This window comes from Myxine glutinosa, chromosome 10 (assembly GCF_964187855.1).
Source record: "Myxine glutinosa chromosome 10, kmMyxGlut1.1, whole genome shotgun sequence".
Taxonomy (NCBI): Eukaryota; Metazoa; Chordata; class Myxini; order Myxiniformes; family Myxinidae; genus Myxine; species Myxine glutinosa.
Genome location: NC_136270.1, coordinates 83304922 through 83331712, shown reverse-complemented (window position 1 = coordinate 83331712; position 26791 = coordinate 83304922). Strand labels below are relative to the sequence as shown.

Genomic DNA, 26791 nt, shown 5'->3' with positions numbered 1-26791 from the left:
GTCCCAGCCTCCAACACTTTGGTCGAACACACTCGGATCAATAATGGGGTCACTGTCCCCAATGTCCACCATGGCTTCACAAAATTCCCCTTTAACTTTTCATCTAACCCTCAAATTACCCGTCAACTTTTCCGCAATTCACTACTTCCACCAAAGAAGGGCACTTCTCCACACATTTGCCAGCCGAGTATGGCCCCGTATGCGCCGCTCGTTCTAGTTTCCCAACACTCAATGGCTCCAGGCCCAGGCCTAGGCAGTGACCCTCCCCCTGTGGTCCTTCAGGAGGTCCTCTCCTCTCTCAGCTGTGAAGCCTGTTATGAGTTTGTGGCCCAGGTGGTTGCTGACAATGCCATTTTATGTGCCCTCTTCTCCCACACCTAATACAAGTCCCCATAAATGGACCCCTCTGGTACACAGGCAGAGAGAGCACCCCCTACTCCCGGGCCAAACTGACGAGAATCAGGCCGTCCTGATGGCAAACCCGGACCACACCGCTGTAACTCACCCCCTGCAAATTCCCCCCTGGTCAACTTGACAGCTGGCGGCTGATTCCCCATAGCATTCGGGCAATGGCCGATTCTTTTGGATTCTCTTCCTGATCCCATACCTCTACCTGCCGTATCGTCACAGGTGCCCTCTCTGATGCGCGGTTCGACCTCCTCAAAAAGGTCAGTCTCGCCACGCACTCCGCTGCTCGGTGCACAGTGGCCGGGTCCTGCAACTCCACCAGATTCCGAACCTCGGGGTCAGGAAGAGCCGCCATTAATTTTTCTATCGCCAGCGTGGCCCATGCCTGTGCTGGTAGGTCCCTGTACGCAATCCTCACAGATTGGTAAATATCCTCGGCCTGCTCCTACAACGTTTCATTAGGTTTTAATTTACGATGCAGTTTCGCCCGGACCACAATTCGCCCGGACAAGGTCGCACCTTGCACCCGTCCCAAACCTATGGTCCAAGGCGTCGCAGATGCCCCTACTGGTCAATATTCCCTCTGGGACAACGTTTAAAATGTCTGCGGCTGGCCCCCGCAGTGTTGCCACCAGATTCCCCATGCGCTCCCGCTCTCCCCAACCATTAAGCTACGACATGCATTCAAATTGTGTCAGGAAAGCCTCTAGACTCCCTGACCCGTCAAAATGTACAAGGGGGATTGCTTTTCCAGAGACTCTATTCCCTGACTCCTCTCTGTCCGAATCCAGCCATGGGCCAAAACAACCCCTCCCCCTCCCCCCCCCCCCCCAGCTGGGTATTCAGCTTTGGAGCCTCTGGTGCCCAAATGTGGCTTGTGGTGAGGGTCCCCTAGGTCACCTTAATCTCGTCCTGGAGATGCCTAACGGACTCGTCTCACAGACTCTGTTGGACCCGAGCAACCTCTCCTTTGATGGTACTGTCCCAGGTCTCCAGCTGCTCCTGCATCAGATCACTCACCCTTTCATCAGTCAATTGCGGCCCCGACAGGCCTTTATTAACAAACACCCGCTCTTGCTCCGTTACGTGGGCTTCCAACCCATTTATCTCTTCAGCCAATTCAGCCCCCTGCTGTCTAACCAACCCCCATTCCTCTACCTGTTGCCGCATTCTTGCATCCACAAAGGCCCGGTAGCCTTCCAGGTCCTCATTGACTTTATCAATTCTTATATTGGTTGCTCCAATTTTTTCATCAAAATTTTCCCCCATTTGGACAGCCTGGGTTGTACCCTCTTCTATTTTAATGCCATTTCCTCCCGTATTTATTCAAATTCCGCTGCCAATTCTTTCTCCATTCCCCCAAATTTAGCCTCCAATTTTGTCTCGAATTCCCCAAGTCTGTCCATAATTTGCAATTCCATTCTTCGGATAAGTTATGATGGCTTATGACGATGATAAGTTATGATGCATAGAGATGCCTTCAATTCGTTCCCCCAGTTCCTGTGTTATTCCCTCAATTTTCCCTTCTAATTGTTCATTTATCTCCCTTATTTCATTCCCTTGTTCACCCATTCATTCGTTCATTCCTTCTACCTTTCCCTCTCATCCATCAATTTTATTTTCCAATTCTCCTTTCAATCCATCAATTTTGGCATTCATTTCTCCCATCTGTTCCCCATTTTTATTAATATCCCCTTTCATTTCCCCCTTTAAACCATTAATTTTGTTGGTTTGAGCATTGATTTTGTCATTCATTCCCTCTATTTTGTTTTCCAATGGTTCATTCCTGACAAACCCACTTCCAAGCCTGGAAATCCATCAGACCTGCCTCCTCGTTCGATCGCTCAGGAATGGGGGAGGTTCCAATCCAATTCTCAAAACCCTATATCCCGGGCCTGCTTCCTTGCTCTCCGGGACCCTCCATCTGCTCAGCCATCTCATTCGTGCTCGCCATTACGTGCTAGCCGGCAGTTCCCGCGTACTTTACCTCAGAGGGGAAAAAAAAAATTTAAAATTTAGTGACGTGCCTTGCGCTCTTTCCGGACACCAATTAACTATAAATTTGGACACCCCGTTCACTACGATAATCTCCCCCTCGGCGAGAGAAAGGCGACAGTTAAAAATTTCGATTCCAAAAGCTGAGCACAATTTGCCCTCAGCGGGTGTCGACCTCGCAACCCTCGGACACACAGTTTCCACCGGGTTTGAATCGCACTACCTGACACCAGTTGTCATGTGTCTACCCTCTATTGAAGACCTTAACCTCCGAGGCGTTTACCCAAAGCTATGGCGGTGTTATCTCTTTAGCACGTGAGGGAAACCGAGTTCCATGGTCTTATATGCGCGCACACACACACGCACACGTGGGGTGGGGGGTGGGGGGTTATCCGATCCCCACAGACAAATAAACATACAAGACAGGCACAACAAAAAAATGCAATAAGTAATGGGTACATTTGGGTTCTCTTTTTGAGGCAATGTTTTTATGGCCGGATGCCCTTCCTGACGCCAACCCTTTTAGTCGCCTCTTACGACACACAGGGATACTTAACCAAACTTACAAAAATTCAGAACTCTATAAAACATTTGTACATACCCCAGTCTACAAACCGCGTCCCCCGGTGGATGCCACAAGACGCAACCTTACCTGTGGGGCCATCCCAATGCATCCTTAAATTTCCACGGGCCCTGTCCAGGTGTTCCAGGTGAGTGACATGGCTCGGTGGATTTCGCCCTCATTCATACAACACAACCCCTTAACCATTCATACACATTCCATAAGTCATCACAACACTTTAAATCATTACCAAGCACATACTTATTACACCACCCCTGCAGGACCATGGCATTGATGTCATTCGTTTGCGTTCATTTCTCAACTAGGCAGCAGGGAGGTACCACACAAGTAAGATGGTGGGGCGCTTCAGGCTGTGGTGGCCGCAGTCCCAAACACAAGTCAACCGACTTACAAGTTCATTGCCCCCCCCCCCCCCCCTTTACCTCTTGGCCCCGTGATAGCCGAACAGCCCTTTCCGCCGTTACCCCGCCGGTGGGGGTCTCCACACAACAGGCCCCGTGGCCTCCTGCTTCAGCGCAGCTACACGGGTCGCCGGGAGTCTCCCTTACCCCAAGGCACACAACCAGACCCTCCACCGACGAGCTCCAATTTCCAGATACCACTGGCTGCCAGGGGTAAATTGCCGCAGAGGGGGGGGGGGGGCACAGGCATCGCTCCTCAGAGCTTGATCTGTACCTGCGGACACACACACACCTTCCCCACCCACAAAATCCCCAAAACACATTTCCTCCCCCGCTGCCATTCCATTCTCAATACATTTCTATAGATGGTACACAAAAGGTTGCCATGGCCTGCCATTGTGAAATCCCCGCTTCACATTTTACCATTGCATTTTCAAAAGCACATTTCAAAACTCTCAATAATTACCACTCACTCATATTTCCATTCTCCACGACCACATAAAAACACATAACCACAATACAAAAACAAACGCCACCCACAAGACTCTGTGGCACACATTCCAACCCCCCTCACCGGCCATGTCATCACTCTCACCCGCCCCCAACTCCATACTACATGTCCCCAATTTACATAAGCAAGTCCTGAAGCCTGGGACAGTAAACATCAAGGCCTTACTTCTACCTTGATGTGCAGGTAATTTCCGGTTGGTCAAGTCCAAAGGTTCTTCTGGTCTCGCCTGTGCATTTTCCACAACAGTCACATGGAATAGTGTGGGTGTGTGTGTGTGTGTGTGTGTGTATATATATATATATATTGTTGCAGTTTTGAGTTTGTACAATAAAGGTTAAATTTCCCCCTCATAGTTTAGTCACAACAACACGTAGCCTCGCGATAGTTCAATTATTTCTTAGTATGTGTGAGCATAGTCCTTTTCCTGTGTTAGTTTTGCGTTGAGTAGAATAATGAGAGTTGGTCCTCTTTTGCCTTGTGCCGCCTCTATTGCCTTGTGCCGCCTCTATTGCCTTGTGCCGCCTCTATTGCCTTGTGCCGCCTCTATTGCCTTGTGCCGCCTCTATTGCCTTGTGCCGCCTCTATTGCCTCCTTATGCTGCCTTTGGCTTTTGGCGCGAATTAACACGAGGCAGGCCTGGCAAATCGAGGCAAGACCGAATGAGGGCGGCGGAGAAGCTGACGGTAAGCGCGAGCCGCCAATCAGGGCTCAAAGGGAGTGGCTGCGGCACTGCGTCACAGGGTGTGGTTGGAACATTCGAGAGGGCTAAGGGCGTGGCAATAAAACCCGTTGCGCGAAACCCCCACAGCAGTTCTGTGAAGGGAGGCGCTTAACTAAGTTCTGTGAGAGTTGAGTGTTGTACAAGAGAGAAGACGCGCATGAACTAAGTTATAAGCGCTCTACCCAAATTGGACGCTCGGTTGAGCTTGAGGCCGAGCCTCTGTTGGGTTACGCGAGTGATAGCGCACTGGTAACTAAACGCGCTGTGGAAAACCGCCAAGCCGGTGAGAGACGCGCTACAAGGATCCCTTCCACCGCCTGCTTGCCTTCATCGCGGGACGTGCTGTGACTGTGGAGAGCCACACCAGGCAGGCCGTTCCTGGACAACCAAGGCAGCGCGTGAACATCATCCTACCTGCATTTCCCCTTTGTGAGTGCGATCGGGCCCGTGTCTGGGCTTTAATATAAGACTGCTTAAGACTGCCCTGGGTCTCTTCTTCTACCGAATCATTGTACATATAAGTGTAAATAATAATTAAATCGTGTTCTTCCTTTATTCGACCGTCTCGTGTTTTCCATCATTGACTAAGCGTGGTACGAATAGAACCGCTCGAATCGGGTCCCAATACCAACGGTAACTGCACGGACCACGTGGTACGCAATCCGCTCGGTGTACCCAAATTACACGTGGCTCGTGCGAGGCTCGATTCCCCGCTTCCGCGGTGGCACAGGTATTTAGGTACGTGCAAGACTTGTCCCGAAACCCTGCGTTGCGTTTGCCTGGGAGGGGCATTCAAGTCTCGTTTACGCCGGCCCAGAAAGAACAAGGGGCTTAATCTCCCCTTGGTAAGGGTAGGAAGGGCGGCGGAAAACCATAACAATAACAATAACAATATATATATATATATATATCACATGAAAACCATAGAACCAATAAATTCAACATTTTTGCGCGACCTTCAGTCGAACGTCAAGCATTGACAGCCGGTTCGTGAATGACTCGCGCAAAAAAATGGCAAATGGGAAACGGAGCTGCTGCAATAGAACTATACATTTTTCAAAACATGACATGTATGCCAAATGGGAAAAGAATAGATGTGAGAAATACTGCACAGCAATATGAAACAAGATGTCAACTAGAAATCAAATGTTACCTGTCATCTGGCACACCCTGCTCCCGTTTTATGCGTGATATCTGTCTCCATTGTTACCTCCGCCACCAAAGGTGGATGGAGGTTATGTTTTCACCCCTGTCTGTGTCTGTCCGTTTGCTTGTTTGTGAACAAAATATCTCAAAAGGTTGTGGACGGATTCGGACGCAATTTGGCAGAGATGTAGCGTATGTGACAAGGACGAAATTAATAGATTTTGGTGAAGATCCGGATTCGGATCCGGCTACTATAATTTTAAAAGTGATTCTTCACTATTTGCAGATAGGGCCAAAACGATACATATCAGGATATCTCAAAAAGTTGTGGACGGATTGGACGAAACTTATTGGACAGGTTGGGTGTGTGATCAGAACGATTCGATTCTGGTGAAGATCTGAATATGGATTCGGATACGAGGTTTATTTAATTTTAAAGTGATTACTTCACCATTGGGAGATCGGGCCAAAAACTATACACAGCAGGATTTCTCAAAAAGTTGTGGATGGATTTGGACGAAACGTGTTGGACCGGTTGTGTTTGTGACAAGGAAGAATCGATTCGATTTTGGTGAAGATCCCGATCCGGCTCGTATATTTTTTTATGTGATTCGTCACCATCGAGTGATATGGCCAACCAGGTGGAGGTTTGCTCCCTGAGTACCGTTCTAGTTTGACCCGATATCAACATGACTTCGGTATCAAATTGGACCAGCGGAGAGGTAGACAAGACCAACCACTTGGACCACTATAGAGGACTTGGACCACAAGGACTTGGACCACTTGGACCACTTGACCAACCACTATAGAGGTAGACCAACCACTTGGACCAGCGGCCGACCTCTGTGCGTGAATTGCAGCAGGCTATTGTCACTGCATGGCAAGCGATTCCTGTGCAAACCTTGGCAAATCTCGTGAACAGCATGCCTCAACGTGTACGTGCTCTCCTGAATGCTCGTGGGGGTTACACGAAGTACTGAACTGTAATTTTACTGTCCGTAACTGTAATCCGCTCCATTCCTCTTCCCTCAGATCGGCAGTCTGCAGCCTCCTCACTCTCTGAAGACCTGGACAAAATCACAGACTGGTCAAACAAGTGGAACATGTCTTTCAATCCTGACAAATCTCACACTCTTACTATGTCTCTCCGAAAAGATCGACTGGACAACCCAACCCTCCCATCTACTTTCTCAACAATCCTCTCCAAGAAGTTCTGTCGCTGAAGCTTTTGGGTCTCACTATCTGCCATGATCTTTCTTGGGAAAACCACATTTCCAAGCTGGCCTGCAAAGCCAGTCGCCGACTGGGCATCCTCCGTCGTGCGAAGTCCTTCCTTGGCACACCTGAGCTCCTCACCACGTACAAGGCTTTCATCCGCAGCTCAATGGAATACTGCTCTCCCCTCTGGGCTGGTGCTCCTGCCTCACACCTAGCTCGTCTTCACGCTGTTGAAAGCAAAGCATTCAGAATCATTGGAATCTCCCGTGATGAAGCTAACTCCAAGGGCCTCTCACTCACTCACCGCAGGCAGGTTGGTGGTCTTTCCGTCTTCTACCGACTCCTCTCCGGCCTTGCTCCCCCAGCTCTCTCTGTGCTCTGTCCCCCAAATATTCCTACAGGTCGCACAAGATCTGCCAGCAAGCCTCTGATGGTTAAACTGCCGAAATCTCGGCTCTCTGCTCACCTTCACTCCTTCATTCCTCTTTTCTCCCGCCTCTGGAACAAACTCCCACACTCCCTTCAATCCCACTCCTCCCTCCAGGTCTTTAAAACAGCTGTTCACCACCATCTCTTATCTTCCCCCATCCAAAACCTTGATCTTTTCTACCCCCACTAATTCACCCCAGATCCACCTTGTTTGTAATTCCAACTTCTTTCCTGGTAGTCCTGGCAGTGTCCATATGTTTTATGCCTCTCCCACCCCCTTTCCCATGCCTCCCCCCCAAAGCCCTCTCCCTCCCACAGATCTCTCGATGTCTCCATGTCTCTCGGTTCCTGCTCTAAAATGTTGTGTTTGTGTCCTTCCCCCTCTCTCCCCATCTTGTCTACCGCTCCCGATGTTATTTGTTCTATGTGTCGGTTTGTCGGTTATGTGTCGGTTTGTCGGTTTGTCTTTCTGTGTGATAAATGTTCGCTCTTTCACGAGCCTCGATCTTGTATACAAAAAAAAAAAAAAAAAAAAAAATGAAAGCGAATTGGCAGAGTAACATTATGATGTGCGTGGTGCGCCATAAATGATTATCTCCGATCTGCCAGCATTAGTTGCTGGACGTTAAAGATACTTTTAAGACCAGCACCGTAGCCTGCCTTTTTTATAATAAACTAGAGCTTCCAGGGAAGCAGAACTCAACTGAACTTTAAAGTCCTAAATTCTTGTGCTTTTCTTAAGAGCTGAAACAAATATGCCGGCCTATGGCGGCCATTTTGTGACAGATCGGGTTGACATGCGCTAGCAACCTACCTTGTATGGTCAGAGTCTCACACACCAAGTTTGATCAAAATCCATAAATATTTGTGGACGTAAAAGTCTTAACGTCGTTTCGGAGCCGAAAACAATATGGCGGCTTAGGCGGCCATTTTGTGACGGATCGGGTTGGAATGCAATAGCAACCTACCTTGTGTGGTAAGGGTTAAACATTCTAAGTTTGATCAAAATCTGTTAATATTTGTGGACGCTCGAGTGTTAACGTCGTTTTCCTGACCAAAAACAAAATGGTCGCCTAGGTCCGCCATTTTTCAACGGATCGGGCTGAAATGTAATACCAACCTGGTCCTTGGGGTAAGGATGCTTCATGTCAAGTTTGATCAGAATCGGTTGATATTTGTGGACGCTGGAGTGTTAACGTCGAAAAGTTAACGGACGACGGACGACAGACGACGGATGGTTCAGTATGTGATGAACTCAACTTGACGGTAGTCCAGTTGAGTTAAAAAAAAAATCAAACATTTGAACAGCCTTCAACACCACGCCCACGGTGTCCTTCACCAAGAGTAGGCAAGCTTTCGCCGGCGACATGAACAAATTACAAATTCCTGCCCGAACAAACAGGGCGCACAGGTGACGCCAGTTCAAAATTTAAAGTAAAAAAATGACAGTTTAAAAAAAGAGGAAATAAATTCGAACGATTGGAAGCAGATGCAATCATTAGTTTACCTTCGTGGAACTTTCAATCGACCGCCAGAAACCTGGACATCAGAAACTGGGCACTGTGTGTACGAACATCCATGGGAGGAAAACGAAAAATGGCGCCAATTCAAAAACGCAACGCAAACGGGAAATACTTCATCATCCCGGAAATAGCTAAATAAATGATCACATCGTTTTTCTGTTCCTCACTGTACATTATGAAGGTAATTTTGAAGATGATGTGAGGAAACGTCTAATTATATGTAACAAATGGTGTTTAAATAAAAAATATTCTACATCCGGTCACGTGAGACTTTCACCAGGGTGTGTTCAGCTACCAATCAGCTTGTTTGACTAATGAAGACTGCGCAATCCCAGCGGAGCGATATTCATTATTCATATATCCCTTTATCAAAGAGTATGTTAGTACTTTCTCTCCATGCAGGGATGACACTGAAAAAAAATAGCGAAAAGTTAACGGACATTCCACATATGTTATGTTATTCCACATATGTTATGTTATGTTATTCCACATATGTTATGTTATGTTATTCCACATATGTTATGTTATGTTATTCCACATATGTTATGTTATGTTATTCCACATATGTTATGTTCTACATATGTTCCACATATGTTATTCCACATATGTTATTCCACATATGTTATTCCACATATGTTATGTTATGTTATTCCACATATGTTATGTTCTACATATGTTCCACATATGGTATGTTATTCCACATGTTATGTTATGTTATTCCACATATGTTATGTTCTACATATGTTATTCCACATATGTTATTCCACATATGTTATTCCACATATGTTATTCCACATATGTTATTCCACATATGTTATTCCACATATGTTATTCCACATATGTTATTCCACATATGTTAACGGACATTGCACCCATTTTATAAAGTTAAATTTCCTCGAGAATTGGGAACACTCATTCCACCAATGACCAAACCCCGCGTTGAAGGTTTATTGAGCCGTAGTGTCTAGTGAAGGAATGTTGCGGTCTAATCCAGTCGATTCCACGTTGTGGATTAAGCGCTCCATTTTAAAACGTTCACAATGAATGTCTGGTTTGGCAAACGCGATCAAGCTGATTGGTGATGGAACACGCCGCAGAATATGACTCCTGCATTTAAAAAGTAGGGATTTCCAAAGAAAAACAAAAAAATGGCCCGTACGGGGATCGAACCCGCGACCTTGGCGTTATTAGCACCACGCTCTAACCAACTGAGCTAACCGGCCATTCCATGAAAAAGCCTTAAAATAAATCAAATACATTATTTAACTAGATCGGCTCTCGGTCGAGAGTACCCCACCCTCCCCTCCACCTGATGGGCCATATCACTCAATGGTGAAGAATGACTAAAAAATTCTACTCGCTGGATCCGGATCTTCACCAAAATTGAATCGATTCTTCCTTGTCACAAACACAACCTGTACATCAAGTTTCATCCAAATCCATCCACAACTTGTTGAGATATCTTGTTCACAAACGGACAGACAGGCAGACAGACAGGAGTGAAAACATAACCTCCATCCATCCACCTTTGGTGGCGGAGGTAATTATGCTCTTTGAAACCACGTGATGAATATTTTAAAAAAACATATAGCCGTGGAAGGTTATGATAATATATTATTGTTCCGAACACCAAAAGAGCTGTTATTATAGAACAAGTACAAAAAGTTTTAATTAAAACAAAAGCCGCGTCGATGTTACACAATGCCTAGATGCAGCTGTGCCTATAACGTCGATGTTATAGGCACAGGACATTCCTATTGATTCGATTACTTGATGTTATTTTTGTGCAAAGTGAAAATATATCTCGGCATTTTCCCGTCTGTTATTTCAGGCGGTGTATGACTGACCATGCCGCGATTTAAAAGATATATATATATACAGTATATCTTGGCATTTTCCCATCTGTTATTTCGGGCGGTGTATGACTGAGCATGCCGCGATTTAAACAAAATATATATATCTCGGCATTTTCCCGTCTGTTATTTCGGGCGGTGTATGCCTGAGCATGCCGCGATTTAAAAAAAAAAAATCTCAATGGACTTGAAGTTACAGGCCTTTGAGAATTCATTTCGTTCTATAAAGGGCAACTTTCATCGGATTTTCTTCCCGTTTTTTTTCAACCGAGTCTAAAACTGTTAGCGACTGTGAAAAATGAAATGATATATCGAATTTGATTTGAAATAAAACTGTGTGAGAGAGGAAGACACCACGGGCCTACAAAACAGGCCTCAAAGCTATGCGAGTTAATAAAATGGTGGATATTTGTTTATATGAAGCCTCTCCCAAAATGGGTGGAGCTATGGTTCCCAGAATGGGTGGAGCTTTGAGGTTTTGTCTTCTCTGCAAGAACAAGAAGAACAAGAAGAACAAGAAGAAGAAGAACAACAACAACAGCAGAGGGCACTCGATGAGCAGCGTCTGCGACGCGGCTAAAAATACACCAAAATAATAAAATTATTCCAACCTTCCTATCGTATCAACCTAGTGGCAGCAGAAAGCGTGGGGTGCATTATATTATTTACGTTTAAATTAGAATTACACAGGTACGGCACCTACACATGCATTGGAGACAAAGGAGTGAAGAATGAAGGTTTTAGCAGGACGTGGTTGTTTGTTTGTGTGTGGACTGGTAACGGTTTCATGGTCTTCGTCGAGCGGTCTCGCCTCGCTCGTTCATTTTGAACAAAAATCGTTAACAGAACACGCTGCTACCACTACCATTAATATTATGTTCCACATACCTGTATCATCATCAATGATGATACGACACACCCTGTTGATATTACGTCACAATTTCTTGGCACGGGCTATGCACGTCATTACTCCCTCGGGAGTAATGCATTCACTCGTGTCCGTGTGTGTGTGTGTGTTTGTGAACAAGATATCTGGAAAAATTCTGAACGGATTTGGATGAAAGTTGGTGGCATGATTGCCCTTGGGATAAGGAAGAATTGATTAGTTTTTGGTGAAGCTCAGGATATTATTCCCGATCCAGGAATTTTCTGAAGGATTTTTTTTTACCATTGGAAGATAGGGCTCTTTTTTTTTTTTAACATTATCTTCTATATATTCTATATTTAACATTTGTTATGAAAATACTTTTAATATTTGTTGTAAATGTAGTTTAAACTCGTGGTTATGCGTCAGAGCGGTGTATTTTTTTTGCAGCATCGTCTTCAATGTTCATTTTTTTTTTTCTAATAAAGACATATTCTGTCATTTTAAAACCACCAAAGTGTGTATTAGGGTTCCTCGTTTCATAAAATGTATCGTTTGAAACGTATAATGCTTTAAAACTGTTTTTTTTTTAAACCTCAGAAGAGATATTGTGGCGGCCACGAAAGCTCACTGGCATGAGGGCATCATTCCACGCACCAAGTGGGCGGCGGCCACGCCCGAGGGGTAGGCGTGGCTGCGGGATATACACCGGGCGCGCAGCCCGGAGCGCTCCAGTGCTACAGTTGAGCTCTTATAATAAAGACTCTTAAACTTACCACGTTGTCCGCTTCATTCTTGTTGTACAAGTAAGCGCGCGTAGCACCGCACTTCATTGGTGACCCTCCGACGTTCTGGTCAGCCGTCGCTGACAAACCGAACCCACCACAGCAATGGCAACCAACGCGGTCCAAATGAAACTCCCCAAGTTCTGGGAGATGCAAGCCGAAGTCTGGTTCCTGCAGGCAGAAGCCCAGTTCCGACTTCGAGGCATCACGGTGGACGAGACCAGGTACTGCCACGTGGTCGCCTCCCTCGGGCCCGGCACGGCCGCCCGCGTCGTGTCGGTCCTGAGGAACCCACCGGCCGACGGCAGGTACGAGGTGATCAAGCGTCTCCTCCTCGCCACGTTCGGCCTCACGGTGGACGCACGGGCCGACCGCCTCCTGGACCTCCCCGAGCTCGGTGACACGCGACCGTCGGTCCGCATGGACCATATGCTATCGTTGATGGGCGACGAAACCCCGAACGCTCTTTTCCGGGCGTTATTTCGATGCCAGCTGCCGGCACGAGTCCGCCTCGCGTTGGCCGGTTCTGCGACGACGGAACCCCGAACTCTCGCTGCCGAGGCCGACAGGTTCTTCGCGGCTTTGGACGCGCAGGCGAGTTTTGGCGCGGCCGTCGCGCATCCCGAGGCTGACCCTGATGCTGATGCACCACACCTCGGGGATCCCGAGGCTGATGCACGCCGCGTGGCCGCCGCCACGCCACGCCCACCACCACCGCGAAAAACGCGGCCTCTGCCTTCGCCGCAAACCTGGTGCCATTTCCACGCCAGGTTTGGCCACAAGGCGAGGAATTGTTGCCCGCCGTGCTCCTTCGGCAAGTCGGGAACCTACAAAGCCGGCGCTCGGTAGCGGCCCTGAGCGTCGGCCATTCCGGCAGCCTTCTTCTCATAACGGACACCTTGTCCGGGCGCTGTTTCCTATGCGATATGGGGGCACAGGTGAGTGTTATCCCTGCCTCTACGTCCGACAAGCACAACGTGGGCCGGGGCCCCACGTTGCTTGCCGCGAACGGAACACCCATATGCACATTCGGGAAGCACTGCCTCTCCCTGCTTTTCGGAAGGCAACGCTTCACGTGGACGTTCGTAACCGCTAGTGTCCCCATGGCATTGCTCGGTGCGGACTTCCTCTCTGCACACGGGTTGTTGGTCGATGTGAAGAACAGACGTCTCGTCCAGGCTGAAACGTTCAGCTCGCTTGCTTGCGCGCTGAGCAGCTCGTTGAGCGGCTCACGGAGCGGCTCACCAAGCGGCTCGCCAAGCGGCTTGCTGAGCGGTTCGGTCCCGGCGAGGTTAGTTTGTACGCTTCCGGCAGCGGACGACTTCACCCGCCTCCTCGCCAGCTTCCCGGCCCTCACGCGGCCCACCTTCTCGGCGGGGGCCATCAAGCACGGGGTGGAACACTACATCCCCACCGCTGGGCCACCGGTCTACACCTGGGCACGCCGCCTCGAGCCGACGAAGCTCGCGGTAGCTAAAGCGGAGTTCGCTACGCTGGAGCGGCTCGGCATCGTGCGGCGCTCCGAGAGTGCTTGGGCGTCGCCGCTTCACATCATGCCAAAGCCCGGCGGGAGATGGCGACCGTGTGGGGACTACCGGCGCCTCAACGATGCCACCACCCCCGACCGCTACCCCGTCCCCCACATTCAGGACTTTTCCGCCCGTTTGGCGGGCATGTCCTTCTTTTCGAAGGTGGACCTCATACGTGGCTACCATCAGGTCCCCGTCAGGCCGGAGGACATCCCGAAGATGGCGGTCATCACGCCGTTCGGACTTTTCGAATTTCTTCGGATGCCCTTCGGTTTGAAGAATGCGGCTCAGGCGTTCCAGCGACTAATGGACAGCGTCTTGCGTGACTTGGATTTCGTGTGCGTCTACCTGGACGACTCCTCGTCGCCAGCGCGTCCCGCGAAGAGCACCTTCACCATCTCCGCATGCTCTTCGAACGTCTGGGCCAGCATGGCCTCATCGTGAACCCCGCCAAGTGCCGGCTCGGCGTTGCCGACATCGACTTTTTGGGGCACCGCGTCACCAGGCACGGGGCCGTCCCCCTACCGGCCAAGGTGGAGGCGGTGAAGGGGTTTCCGCGCGCCCGCACGATCAAGGGGCTCCAGGAGTTCCTGGGCATGGTAAACTTTTACCATCGGTTCCTGCCCCACATCGCCCAGCTCCTGCGCCCCTTGCACGAGGCCCTCCGAGGGAAGCCGGGCAAAGGTGACGTTACCTGGACCGAGCAGATGGACGCGGCGTTCGCAGGCGTGAAGCTCGCCGTTGCTAACGCCACCATGCTCGCGCACCCGACGCCCGATGCACCGATCGCCCTCACCACCGACGCCTCGGACTACGCGGTGGGCACGCTGCACAAGCAATGGGTGCGTGGTGCTTGGCAACCGCTGGCGTTCTTCAGCCGGCAGCTTCGCCCGCCCGAACGCCGCTATAGTACCTTCGACCGCGAGTTGCTCGGGCTTCACCTGGCGGTCAGGCACTTCCGCCATCTGCTCGAGGGCCGTGCGTTCACGGCCTTCGTCGACCATAAGCCACTGGTCTTCGCGATGGGCAAGGTCGCCGAGCCATGGTCGGCCCGGCAGCAGCGTCACCTCTCGGCCGTGTCCGAAAATACAACGGACATCCGGCACGTCGCGGGAGGACAACCAGGTGGCGGATTGCCTTTCCCGGTCCGTCACCCACGCAGTCCACCTTGGCATCGACTATGCCCGGATGGCGGCGGACCAGGCCGCCGACCCCGGCGTCCAGGCTTGGCGGACCGCCGTCACGGGCCTCCGCGTCACCGAGGTGCTGTTCGACGGCGCGGCCCTCTTGTGCGACGTCTCCCGCGGGCGGCCTCGCCCCATCGTGCCGGTGGGCTGGCAGCGCGAGGTTTTTGACGCCATCCACGGCCTGACCCACCCGGGCACGAAGGCCTCCCAGAGGTTGGTCGCCGACAGGTTTGTCTGGCATGGCCTCCAGAAGGCCGTCCGCGGCTGGACCAGGACGTGCCTCGCGTGCCAGCGCGCAAAGGTGCACCGGCACACCCAGGCCCCATTGGCCCCGTTGACGGTGCCGGAACGAAGGTTCGACCATGTACACGTGGACCTGGTGGGACCTCTGCCCCCCTCGCAGGGTTTCACCCACGTCCTGACAATGGTGGACCGCATCACCCGGTGGCCGGAGGCCGTGCCTTTGGCGGCGACGACGGCCACGGCCGTCGCACAGGCGTTCATCGCCACCTGGGTCGCCCGGTTCGGCGCCCCCTCGGATATCTCGTCCGACCGCGGCCCCCAGTTCACCTCAGAGCTCTGGGGGGCGGTCGCGCGGGGGCTCAGGGTCCAGCTGCCCCGAACCACGGCCTACCACCCCCAGGCCAACGGCCTGTGCGAGCGGATCCACCGCTCGTTGAAGGCCGCGCTCCGGGCCACCCTCCGCGACGGCGGCTGGGTCGACAGGCTCCCCTGGGTCCTGCTGGGCCTCCGGACGGCGCCCCTAGGACGACCTGCGCGCATCCGCGGAAGAGTTGGTCTTCGGACAACCGCCGCTGTGGGTGCTGGGCGAGTTCCTCCCCGACCCCACGGCACCATTGTCCGCGGCGCAGGAGCGCTCCGCGCTGCAGGAGACAGCCCGGAGGTTCGCCCCGGTGCCGACGGCGCACCACGGGCACCCGCCTACGCACGTCGCCCCGGAGCTTTGCACCGCGGAGTACGTCTTCGTCCGGCACCACGCCCACCGGACACCACTGCGGCCCCCGTACGACGGGCCTTTCCGCGTGCTGGAGACCGGGGTGAAACATTTCACCTTGGACATCGGCGGTACTCCCGACCGCGTCTCGGTGGATCGCCTCAAACTGGCCCACCGCGACGTGGACCACCCACTGCCGGTGGCTCGGCCCCCGCGTCGGGGCGGACCCCCAGCACCGCCCAGGCCCGCCGCCCCCCCGGTCCTGCACCCATCCCGGGTGCAGCCGGAGGCATCCCAGCTGGCATCCCTGCACCCCGGACGCCGCCGGTCGCCAGAGGGCGCTTCGGCCGGGTCATCCGTTTGCCCCGCAAACTGGCCCTCCAGGTGCGCGGGAATTCTGGGGGGGCGCGTGTGGCGGACATGAAAGCTCACTGGCGTGAGGGCATCATTCCACGCACCAAGTGGGCGGCGACCACGCCCGAGGGGTAGGCGTGGCCGCGGGATATACACCGGGCGCGCAGCCCGGAGCGCTCCAGTGCTACAGTTGAGCTCTTATAATAAAGACTCTTAAACTTACCGCGTTGTCCGCTTCCTTCTTGTTGTACAAGTAAGCGCGCATAGCACCGCGCTTCAATATCAACATTTAGCTCAGCGAATGTCATTCGTGGTGTCAGTATTTGATGAACGTATAAAGACTTAGTTCCAGATTTGTAGTTCACCTGGATAGTTCACCAGGAATCAACATCCCCATGCTGGATGTATTACAACAGAAGGCACGGAATGACCCCAAGAACTACAGCCAAGTTTGTTTATTGACAGATGTGATGGCCATCAAAAAACATATCCAGTACAGCATATTGAAGTGTGGTGCTGCACACACACAACTTGCTTGCCAAAGAGGTAGGCCACAACGCGTTTGTTAAAACAAAAGAGTTTATTTCGAAAGCTCGAACTGCAGCACTGAGCGGGCTCGAGCTTAGAGCCCGCAGATATGTGCCGAGGCCACGCCTAGTCCCCGGGCGTGGCCGATCGGTCGAAGGGCGGGGCATGTGCCATCGGTCCCCGCCTGGGCGCTCGCGCCACCCACTGGTGCACGGAATTATTGCCCCTTGTGCCCACCACACGCGCCCCCCCAGAATTCCCGCGCACCTGAAGGGTGAGTTTGCGGGGAAGCCGGATGACCCGGCCGAAACGCCCCCTGGCGATGGGTGCAGGGCTGGGGTGTAGCGGGCCGGTGGGGCTGGGGGGTGCCGGGGGTCCGACCGCCGGGGGGCGGCCTCGAAGCGGAGGCAGAGCTGCTGGCGGGGGTGCCGGGGGTCCGACCGCTGGGGTCGACGCGGAGGCAGAGCTGTTGGCGGGGGGTGGTCCGGATCGAGGTGGGCTGGCTTGAGGCGGTCCACGGAAATGCGATCCGGGGCACCGCCGATGTCAACCGTGAAAAATTTGTCCCCGGTCTCCAGCACGTGGAAGGGCCCGTCGTACGGGGGCCGTAGCGGTGCCCGGTGGGCGTCGTGCCGGATGAACACGTACTTTGCCGTGCGAAGCTCCGGGGCGACGTGGGAAGGCGGGCAACCGTGGTGTGCCGTTGGCACCGGGGCGAACCTCCGGGCAGTCTCCTGAAGGGCGGAGCGCTGTTGTGCCGCGGACCAAGGAGCCGTGGAGTCGGGGATAAATTCACCCGGTACCCGCAGTGGTTGCCCGAAGACCAGCTCTGCCGAGGACGCGCGCAGGTCGTACTTGGGCGCCGTCCTGAGGCCCAGCAGGACCCAGGGGAGTCTGTCGACCCAGCCGCCGTCGCGGAGGCTGGCCCGGAGCGCGGCCTTCATGGAGCGATGAAAGCGCTCGCACAGGCCATTGGCCTGGGGGTGGTAGGCCGTGGTGCGGTGTAGTTTCACCCCGAGCCCTTGCGCCACCGCGGCCCAGAGTTCCGAGGTGAACTGGGGACCGTGGTCGGACGAGATGTCCGAGGGGGCACCGAACCGGGCAACCCAAGTGGCGATAAAGGCTTGCGCCACCTCAGCCGCAGACGTCGCCACCAATGGGACGGCCTCCGGCCACCGTGTGGTGTGGTCGACCATGGTGAGGAGGTGGGTGAACCCTCGCGAGGGGGGCAGAGGTCCCACCAAGTCGACGTGCATGTGGTCGAACCGCCGCTCGGGCACCGTAAACGGGGCCAACGGTGCCTGGGTGTGGCGGTGGACCTTTGCGTGCTGACACGCGAGGCATGTCCTGGCCCAGTCGCGGACGTCCTTCCTGAGGCCATGCCAGACGAACTTCACCCCGACGAGTTTCTGGGATGCCCTCGTGCCAGGGTGGGACAGGCCATGGATGGCTTCGGACACTGGGTGCTGCCAGCCTGTGGGCACGATGGGGCGAGGCCGGCCGAGGGAGACGTCGCATAGGCGGGCCGTGCCCGCGGCGTCGAATGGCACGTTGGTGATGCGGAGGCCCGTGACAGCGGTCCGCAAGGCCTGGACGCCGGGGTCGGCGGTCTGGGCCTCCGCCATCCGGGCATAGTCGACCCCGAGGTGGACTGCGTGCACGACGGACCGGGAAAGGCAATCTGCCACCGGGTTGTCCTTACCCGCCACGTGACGGATGTCCGTCGTGTACCATGGCTCGGCGACCTTGGCCATCGTGAACACAAGGGGCTTGTGGTCAACGAAGGCCGTGAACGGGCGGCCCTCCAGCAGATGGCGGAAGTGTCGGACCGCCAGGTGGAGCCCGAGCACCTCGCGGTCGAAGGTGCTGTACCGGCGTTCGTGTGGGCGAAGCTGCCGGCTAAAAAACGCCAGCGTTTGCCAAGCACCACGCACCTATTGCTCGTGCACCGCGCCCACCGCGTAGTCCGACACGTCGGTGGTGAGGGCGATCGGTGCATCGGGCGCCGGGTGCGCCAGCATGGTGGCGTCGGCCAGAGCCAGCTTAGCGCCCGCGAACGCCGCGGCCATCGGCTCCGACCATGCCGTCACCTTTGCCCGGCTTGCCCCGAAGGGCCTCGTGCAAGGGGCGGAGGAGCCGGGCGACGTGGGGCACGAAGCGATGGTAAAAGTTTACCATGCCCAGGAACTCCTGGAGCCCCTTGATCGTGCAGGGCTGCGGGAAATCCCTGACCACCTCCACCTTGGCCGGTAAAGGGACTGCCCCGTGCTCGGTGATGCGGTGCCCCAAGAAGTCGATGGTGGCGACGCCGAAACGGCACTTGGCGGGGTTGATGATTAGGCCATGCTGGCCCAGGCGTTCGAAAAGTGTGCGGAGGTGGAGCAGGTGCTCCTCCCGGGACACGCTTGCGACTAGGATGTCGTCCAGGTAGACAAACAGGAAAGGTAAGTCGCGCAAGACGCTATCCATAAGCCGCTGGAACGCCTGAGCCGCATTCTTCAACCCGAAGGGCATCCTTAGGAATTTGAAGAGGCCGAAAGGGGTGATGACGGCCGTCTTCGGGATGTCGTCCGGTTGGACGGGTACCTGATGGTAGCCCCGGATGAGGTCCACCTTAGAAAACATGGTCGTGTTGGCCAACCGGGCGGAAAAGTCCTGAATGTGTGGGACCGGGTAGCGGTCGGGGGTGGTGGCATCGTTGAGCCGGCGGTAGTCCCCGCACGGCCACCATCCCCCGCCGGGCTTCGGCACAATGTGCAGCAGAGAAGCCCAAGCGCTGTTGGAGCGCCGTACGATCCCCAGCCGCCCCAGCGTGGCGAACTCGGCTTTCGCCACGGCGAGCTTCGTGGGCTCGAGTCGGTGTGCCCGGGCATAGACCGGCGGCCCGACCGTGGGGATGTGGTGCTCCACCCTGTGATTAACGGCCACCGCTGAGAAGGTGGGCCGCGTGAGGGCCGGGAAACTGGCGAGGAGGCGGGTAAAGTCGTCCGCTGCCTGAAGCGTGCAAACTAAACTCGCCGGGACAGAACCTTCCAGGAAGCCGCTTGGCAAGCCGCTCGGTGAGCCGCTCAGTGAACAAGCGAGCGAGCTAAAGGTTTCGGCCTGGACGAGCCGTCTGCGCTTCACGTCGACCAACAACCCATTCGCACATAGGGCGTCCGCACCAAGCAATGCCATTGGCACGCTGGCGGTCACGAACGACCATTGAAAGCGCTGCCCTCCGAACCGCAGGGAGAGGCAGCGCTTCCCGAATGTGCGGATGGGCGTACCGTTGGTGCCAAGCAACGCGGGGCCCCGGCCCGCGGTTCGCTTGTCGGACGTGGAGGCGGGGATGACGCTTACCTGCGCTCCTGTATCGCAGAGGAAACAGCGCCTGGACAAGGTGTCCATAATGAACAGGAGGCTGCCGGAATGGCCGACGCTCAGGGCCGCTAATAAGCGCCGGCCCGGTCGTTTCCCGACATGTCAAAAGAGCATGGCGGGCGACACGTCCTAGCCTTGTGGCCGAACCTGGCGTGGTAAGAGCACCAGGCTTGCGGCGGCGGGGGCGGTGGTGGCCACGGCGGCCGCGGTGTTCTTGGCGGCGGTGGTGGTGGGCGGGGCGCGGCAGCGGCCACGAGGGATGCTGTAGCCTCTGCCCCGGGATCCACGGCGGCAGCACCATAACTCGACCGCGTGTCGCAAGCCGCGAAAAACTTGTCGGCCTCTACGGCCAGGGCGGGGTTCCTTTATTTCGGAACCGGCCAGCGCGAGGCGTACCTGTAGAGGTAGCTGGCGTAGGAAAAGCGCCCGGAATAAGAAATCCGGGGCTTGGTCACCCAGCAGCGACAGCATAAAATCCATCCGCACGGATGGTCGTGTGCCGCCGAGTTCGGGAAGGTCCAGGAGGCGGTCGGCCCATTCGATCTCCATGAGGCTGAACGTGGCGATGAGGAGACGTTTGAGTGCCTCGTACTTGTGGTCGACCGGCGGGTGCCGCAGGATGGACACGACTCGGGCGGCAGTGCCGGACCCGAGGACGGCGACCACGTGGTAGTGCCGGGTCTCGTCCGCCGTTATGCCTCAAAGCTGAAATTGAGCTTCGGCTGCACGAACCACACATCGGCCTGTGCTTCCCAAAACTCTGGGAGTTTTACTGCGACGGCGTTGGTGGCCATGGCGCGTTCGGTGGTCAGCGACGGCTGAACAAATCGGGGTCACCAGTGAAGTGTGGTGCTGCGCACACACAACTTGCTTGCCAAAGAGGTAGGCCACAACACGTTTGTTAAAACAAAAGTCTTTCTTTCGAAAGCTCGAACTGCAGCACTTAGCGGGCTCGAGCTTAGAGCCCGCATATATGTGCCGAGGCCACGCCTAGTCCCCGGGCGTGGCCGATCGGTCGAAGGGCGGGGCATGTGCCATCGATCCCCGCCTGGGCGCTCGCGCCACCCACTGGTGCGCGGAATTATTGCCCCTTGTGCCCGCCACAATATCAACTATTAATCCATAATTTTCAATTAAACTCGGTGTGAATACATGATGCCAGATTTGTGAATTGCCCTTGGTATTATATGGCCATTATTACCAAGATAACTCCTGCAAATCTTTCATTTCTTCATTTTATAAATGTACAGTAATTGAAAAGTATGAAAAATATTTTTTCAGGTTAGGCTGGTGAAGAAATATCTTAAAACTAGTGCATATTTGTGGCCATCCACGTTGAACCAAACCTGACCTCTAAGCATGCTAAATAACTTTTTTATGTCATTATAATAATGAGTTATGGACTTTTCCATTTATAACAAATAAATTAATATAATACTTCTTTAATTGATAGCTATATAGATAGATTTTTTATTTCAAACAAAAGCTGAAGAGGTTACAGTACAATATGTTATAAATAGATATAAATGTTATGCATGTACATGCATTTAAACACAACAATTGTTTGAGGTAGGGATTAATTGATTGAGCTTAATTGATAGCCTTTTTAAAAAGTATTATTTGGTTAGTCCATATTTAACATCATGCTATATGTACATCTAATCTTAATTAATTTCCTGTGAGTCACAGAGAATGTTTATTCAGTGTCTGGTCTGCTCCTGCTGTGAGGGTGGTCTGCGATTCTGGATGGGCCGCTTATTCTGGCCGGTCTACTTTTTACAGTACCCCCAACTTTCCTCCTATGAAAAACTTTGCTCTTATTAAATAGAAATTTTCCTCAGCATTAAAATGAGGTATTAATTGTACAGATCCGTTCATTATTAACTGAGCTACGGTCTAGGAGTCAATTTTTTTGCCTTGGATCCAATGATCACACATGCTGGTTGTACCTCCGCAAGATGGCGGCGCTTCCGACGTATCGCGACAACAAACGCTGATAGGCCATGCAGCATCTAGTAATATATCTATGATATCAACATTTAGCTCAGCGAATGTCAATCGCGGTGTCAGTATTTGATGAACTTATAAAGACTTAGTTCCAGATTTGTCAATGGCTGAGGTATATTAACAAACGAATAATACAGATTTGGCAAAATTCCAACTTCTAAAAAAAAGATCGCATATTCATCCAGGGTTGAGAGGCTGAAGAAGAAGAAACCTCGCATGGGCTTCTCAGACCAAATAAATAATTCTGGTTCTGGCTCTGCGATTTTCAGGTTTATTACTCCCGCCAGGGAGTAATGCATTCGATCGTGTCCGCCCGTGTGTGTGTGTGTTCGTATGTTCGTGTGTTTGTGAAGAAGATATCTGGAAAAGTTCTGAACGGATTTGGATGAAAGTTGGTGGTTTAGGAGTTGCAGAGGACGAGAGGACGAGGCCATTTCGTAGGTGTTCAAAGCTCCTTTATTCGAACAGAAAAACCTCCGCACTGTCATCGCGAACGGAACTCATACAGCTTTTTGTAGCGCCAAAACCCTCTTCGGAGGGCGTGGCTTCAACAACCGCGCGTACGTCACGCCCACACAATCAAAAGCCCGTGCCCGTGGATTATGTCCCAATAAGTTAACCGCCACATGCGCCCCACCAGAATGCACTCGCACGGGCCGAAACGACTGATGACCCGAGCAGGGGCTGCGAGCGGCCTGGCGGTGGGTGGGCCAACCGGGGACTTACCCGAAGGGGGACGGCCCCGCCGTGGGGTTGAGCCAACCGAGGGGCTGGTCAAGGCCTCGGGGGAGGCTGCTGAGGTTCCTCGCGGGCCTCCTGAGGTTGCAGAGTAGTAGTAGTAGTTGCGCGAGTTGCAGCTTTCTACACGTGAGCTGTAGCTGTAGTTGTAGAGTTTTCGCGAGTTGTAGTTGTAGTATGTAGTTGCGCAAAGGTGACGAGCAGCCGTGCTGCCCGGGTCAGTGCACGCGAAGATGACGAGCAGCCGTGCTGCCCGGGTCAGTGCGCGCGAAGTTGACGAGCAGCCGCGCCGCCCGGGTCAGTGCGCGTGAAGGTGACGAGCAGTGCTCGTTGGAGAAGGCTCACCGCTCTGGTCGCAGAGGAGGTGCTTGGCCATAGTGCGCGCGAAGGCTACGAGCAGCAGCGCACGTTGGAGAAGGCTCACCACTCTGGTCGCAGAGGAGGTGCTTGGCCGTAGTGCGCGCAAAGGCTATGAGCAGCAGTACTCGGCCTGTGTGCGCGAAGGGTATGAGCAGCAGTGCGCGCGAAGGTGACGAAGCAGCCGTGCCGCCAACGTCAGTGCGCGCGCAGGAGACGAGCAGCAGTGCCACCAACATCTCGTACTTGCGTCCCTTCGGAGGATCCTGTAGAAGGCTCACCACTCTGGTCGCAGAGGAGGAGCCCAGCGCAGTGCGCGTGAAGGGTACGAGCAGCAATGCGCGCAAAGGTGACGAAGCAGCCGTGCCGCCAACATCAGTGTGCGCGCAAGAGACGAGCAGCAGTGCCACCCACTTCTCGTAACTGTGTTCCTTCGGAGGATCCTGGAGAAGGCTCACCGCTCTGGTCGCAGAGGAGGAGCCAAGCGCAGTGCGCGCGAACCAAATGGCCGCCCGTCGTTCCCAAAACTCCGGCAGTTCGATCGAAACTGCATTTGCCACGTTCGTTTGAAGCCCCCGAATACGTTCGGGAGTAGCCAGGGTCACCAATGTAGGTGTCGCCATACTCGTTGGAAGCCCCCAAAAACGTACGCAAAACTCTGGCAGGTCGATCGAAACTGTGCTTGCTATGTTCGTTTGAAGCCCCCGAATCCGTTCGGGAGCAGCCGGGGTCACCAGTTTTGGAGTTGCAGATGACGAGAGGACGAGGCCATTTCGTCGGTGTTCAAAGCTCCTTTATTCGAACAGAAAAACCTCCGCACTGTAATCGCGAACGGAACTCATACAGCTTTTTATAGCGCCAAAACCCTCTTCGGAGGGCGTGGCTTCAACAACCGCGCATACGTCACGCCCACACAATCAAAAGCCCGTGCCCGGGGATTATGTCCCAATAAGGTAACCGCCACAGTGGGATGATTGCCCTTTGGATAAGGAAGAATTGATTAGTTTTTGGTGAAGCTCAGGATATTATTCTGGATCCAGGATTTTTTTTTTGGAAATTTCTTTGGGAAAGATTTTTTCTGTTTTACTGCAATGAAGCTTTTATTCTTATTCTTCAATGATGTTTTTCTCCTCCAATTCCGAGATGTATCAAAATAAATTCTCTGACAGGGCTTACTTTCTTTTTCATTTATTGTTTTGGGGAGAGGGGATGATAAACAAAACGTATTATTCCAACTAAACCCACTGCGGGAGTATGCGCTCTACTGAGTGGCGTTCTAGTTAATTTATTTATTCACTCACATCGGGTCATACATCAGATTTTTGGATGAGGATATCAATTCAACCAATTTTGGCTGGAATATCACTTCAAAGATGACGTCATCGTTATCACCTTATATATCCCATGGGGAGTTGTCATATGCCACGTTTCAATTTTTTTGTTGAGCGGTTTCGTAGAACATGTCTAATTTTTTTCCCTTTAATCCAATATTGCTGCCATACCATGTGACCGATGACCTCAGAGTTAGCAATAAAATACTCTCCATGCGGATTCCCTCCCATGTTTTAAGTTTCCCATCGATCACACAAGCGGTTGCAGAGAAAAACATTTTTAAAGCGAAAATATATAGATGCAGACACAAAGACAGACAGACATCTGCTCTGTCACCTCCTCAATAATCTTGGATACATATTAATATTATCTTGCCCTGGCACTTTATTATCCCTTGGTTTTTCCTAGTTGATTCTCAGCTTCCTCCATTCCTTCCTGAAACTCTTTCTAAAAGCCCTTCCTCACCCCTCAATAGATTCTCTCAGATATTGGCAATTACCCTGACTGTTCTGGTGTAAATGTTGAACCAAAATAACTATTCCGGAAGCCTGCCATGACATCTATCTTTTGTCACTAACCAATCTCTCTGTGCTTTCATCAACTGTCCCAAACTTGTCTTCACCTCTTTGTATGTAAAGAACGCCTTGCGATTATGTTTAATAGACTTGGTCAAATCTCATTCATCCCTCCAGGTCTTCAGGATGGATGTTCGCTGCAATCTCGGATCATCCCCAGTCCAGGGTCATGCCCTTTATTTTTTTTCTATACTCAGTCGAGGCTCGTATAAGAGCTAACACATATAACATATAATAAAGGGAGCAAGAGGCAAGAGGGGGGAGAGAGAGGGAAACACAACACCAATGGATAACAGGGACATCAGGATATCTGTGGAAGGGAGAGGGCTGGAGGGGGTACAAGGGATAAACAAGATGGACACGACAAGGACTTTCAGGAAAGAAATCGGAATTTTAAGGAGGTGGATTTAAGGTGTATTAACAGGGGTAGAAAAGATCAAGGTTTTGGATGGGGTAAGATAAGAGATGGTGGTGAACAGCTGTTTTGAAGACCTTGAGGGAGGAGTGGGATTGAAGAGATTGTGGGAGTTTGTTCCAGAGGTGGGAGAAAAGAGGAATGAAAGAGTGAAGGTGAGCAGAGAGTCTTTATTTTGGCAGTTTCACCAGAAGAGGGTTGCTGACAGATCTTCTGCATCCTGCAGCAATATTTGGGGGACAGAGCACAGACAGAGCTGGGGGAACTCGGCTGGATAGGAGTCGTAGAAGACAGAAAGACCACCAACCTGCCTGCTGTGAACGAGTGAAAGGCCCTCAGAATCAGCTTCATCACGGGAGATTCCGATGATTTCTAAAAGCCTTGGTTTCTACAGCGTGAACCCGAGCTAGGTGTGAGGCAGGTATGCCAGATCAGAGGGGACAGCAGTATTCCATTGAGCTGCGGATGAAATCCTTGTATGTGGTGAGAAGCTCTGCAGTGCAAAGAAAGGACTTCACACGACGGAGGATGCCCAGTCGGCGACTGGCTTTGGAGGCCAGCTTGGAAAGGTGGTTTACCCAGGAAAGATCATGGCAGACAGTGAGATCGAAAAGCTTGAGTGACAGAACTTCTTCAAGAGGATTGTTAAGAAAGTAGATGGGAGGGTTGTCCAGACGGTCTTTTCGGAGAGACATACATGGTAAGAGTGTGAGATTTGTCAGGATTGAAAGACATGTTCCACTTGTTTGACCAGTTTGTGATTTTATCCAGGTCTGCAGAGAGGGAAGAGGCTGCTGAAAAGGTTTTCATACATCGAGAGCAGAAAGTCAACACACCGGATCAAACCTATGAGCTTTGTATTTTGACATCAGCTGCAAATGAAGCACTTGAAGCATATATCGACCATTTTAATGGTCAAAAGACAGGACGTAAGTGATACCATGCTACAAGGGAGGAGTTTCATCAGGTCCCACTGACACTTACGTCCCTCAATGGTGTATGGACCATCGCCA

The 26791-nt window shown here is 52.6% G+C and overlaps 1 protein-coding gene and 1 non-coding gene across 2 annotated transcripts in view; both read right to left on the bottom strand.

Moving 5' to 3' along the window:
- Positions 1 to 9044, bottom strand: part of CDCA8 (cell division cycle associated 8) — a 114770-nt gene extending 105726 nt beyond the window's left edge. Inside the window, exon 1 of the mRNA XM_068126630.2 lies at positions 8920 to 9044. The gene's annotated coding sequence lies outside the window, so the exon portion shown is untranslated. The remainder of the gene's footprint in view (positions 1 to 8919) is intronic.
- A 1040-nt stretch (positions 9045 to 10084) lies between these two features.
- TRNAI-AAU (transfer RNA isoleucine (anticodon AAU)) lies at positions 10085 to 10158 on the bottom strand. Its single transcript has one exon. It is a non-coding gene; the product is annotated as a tRNA-Ile (tRNA).
- Positions 10159 to 26791: the final 16633 nt, after the last annotated feature.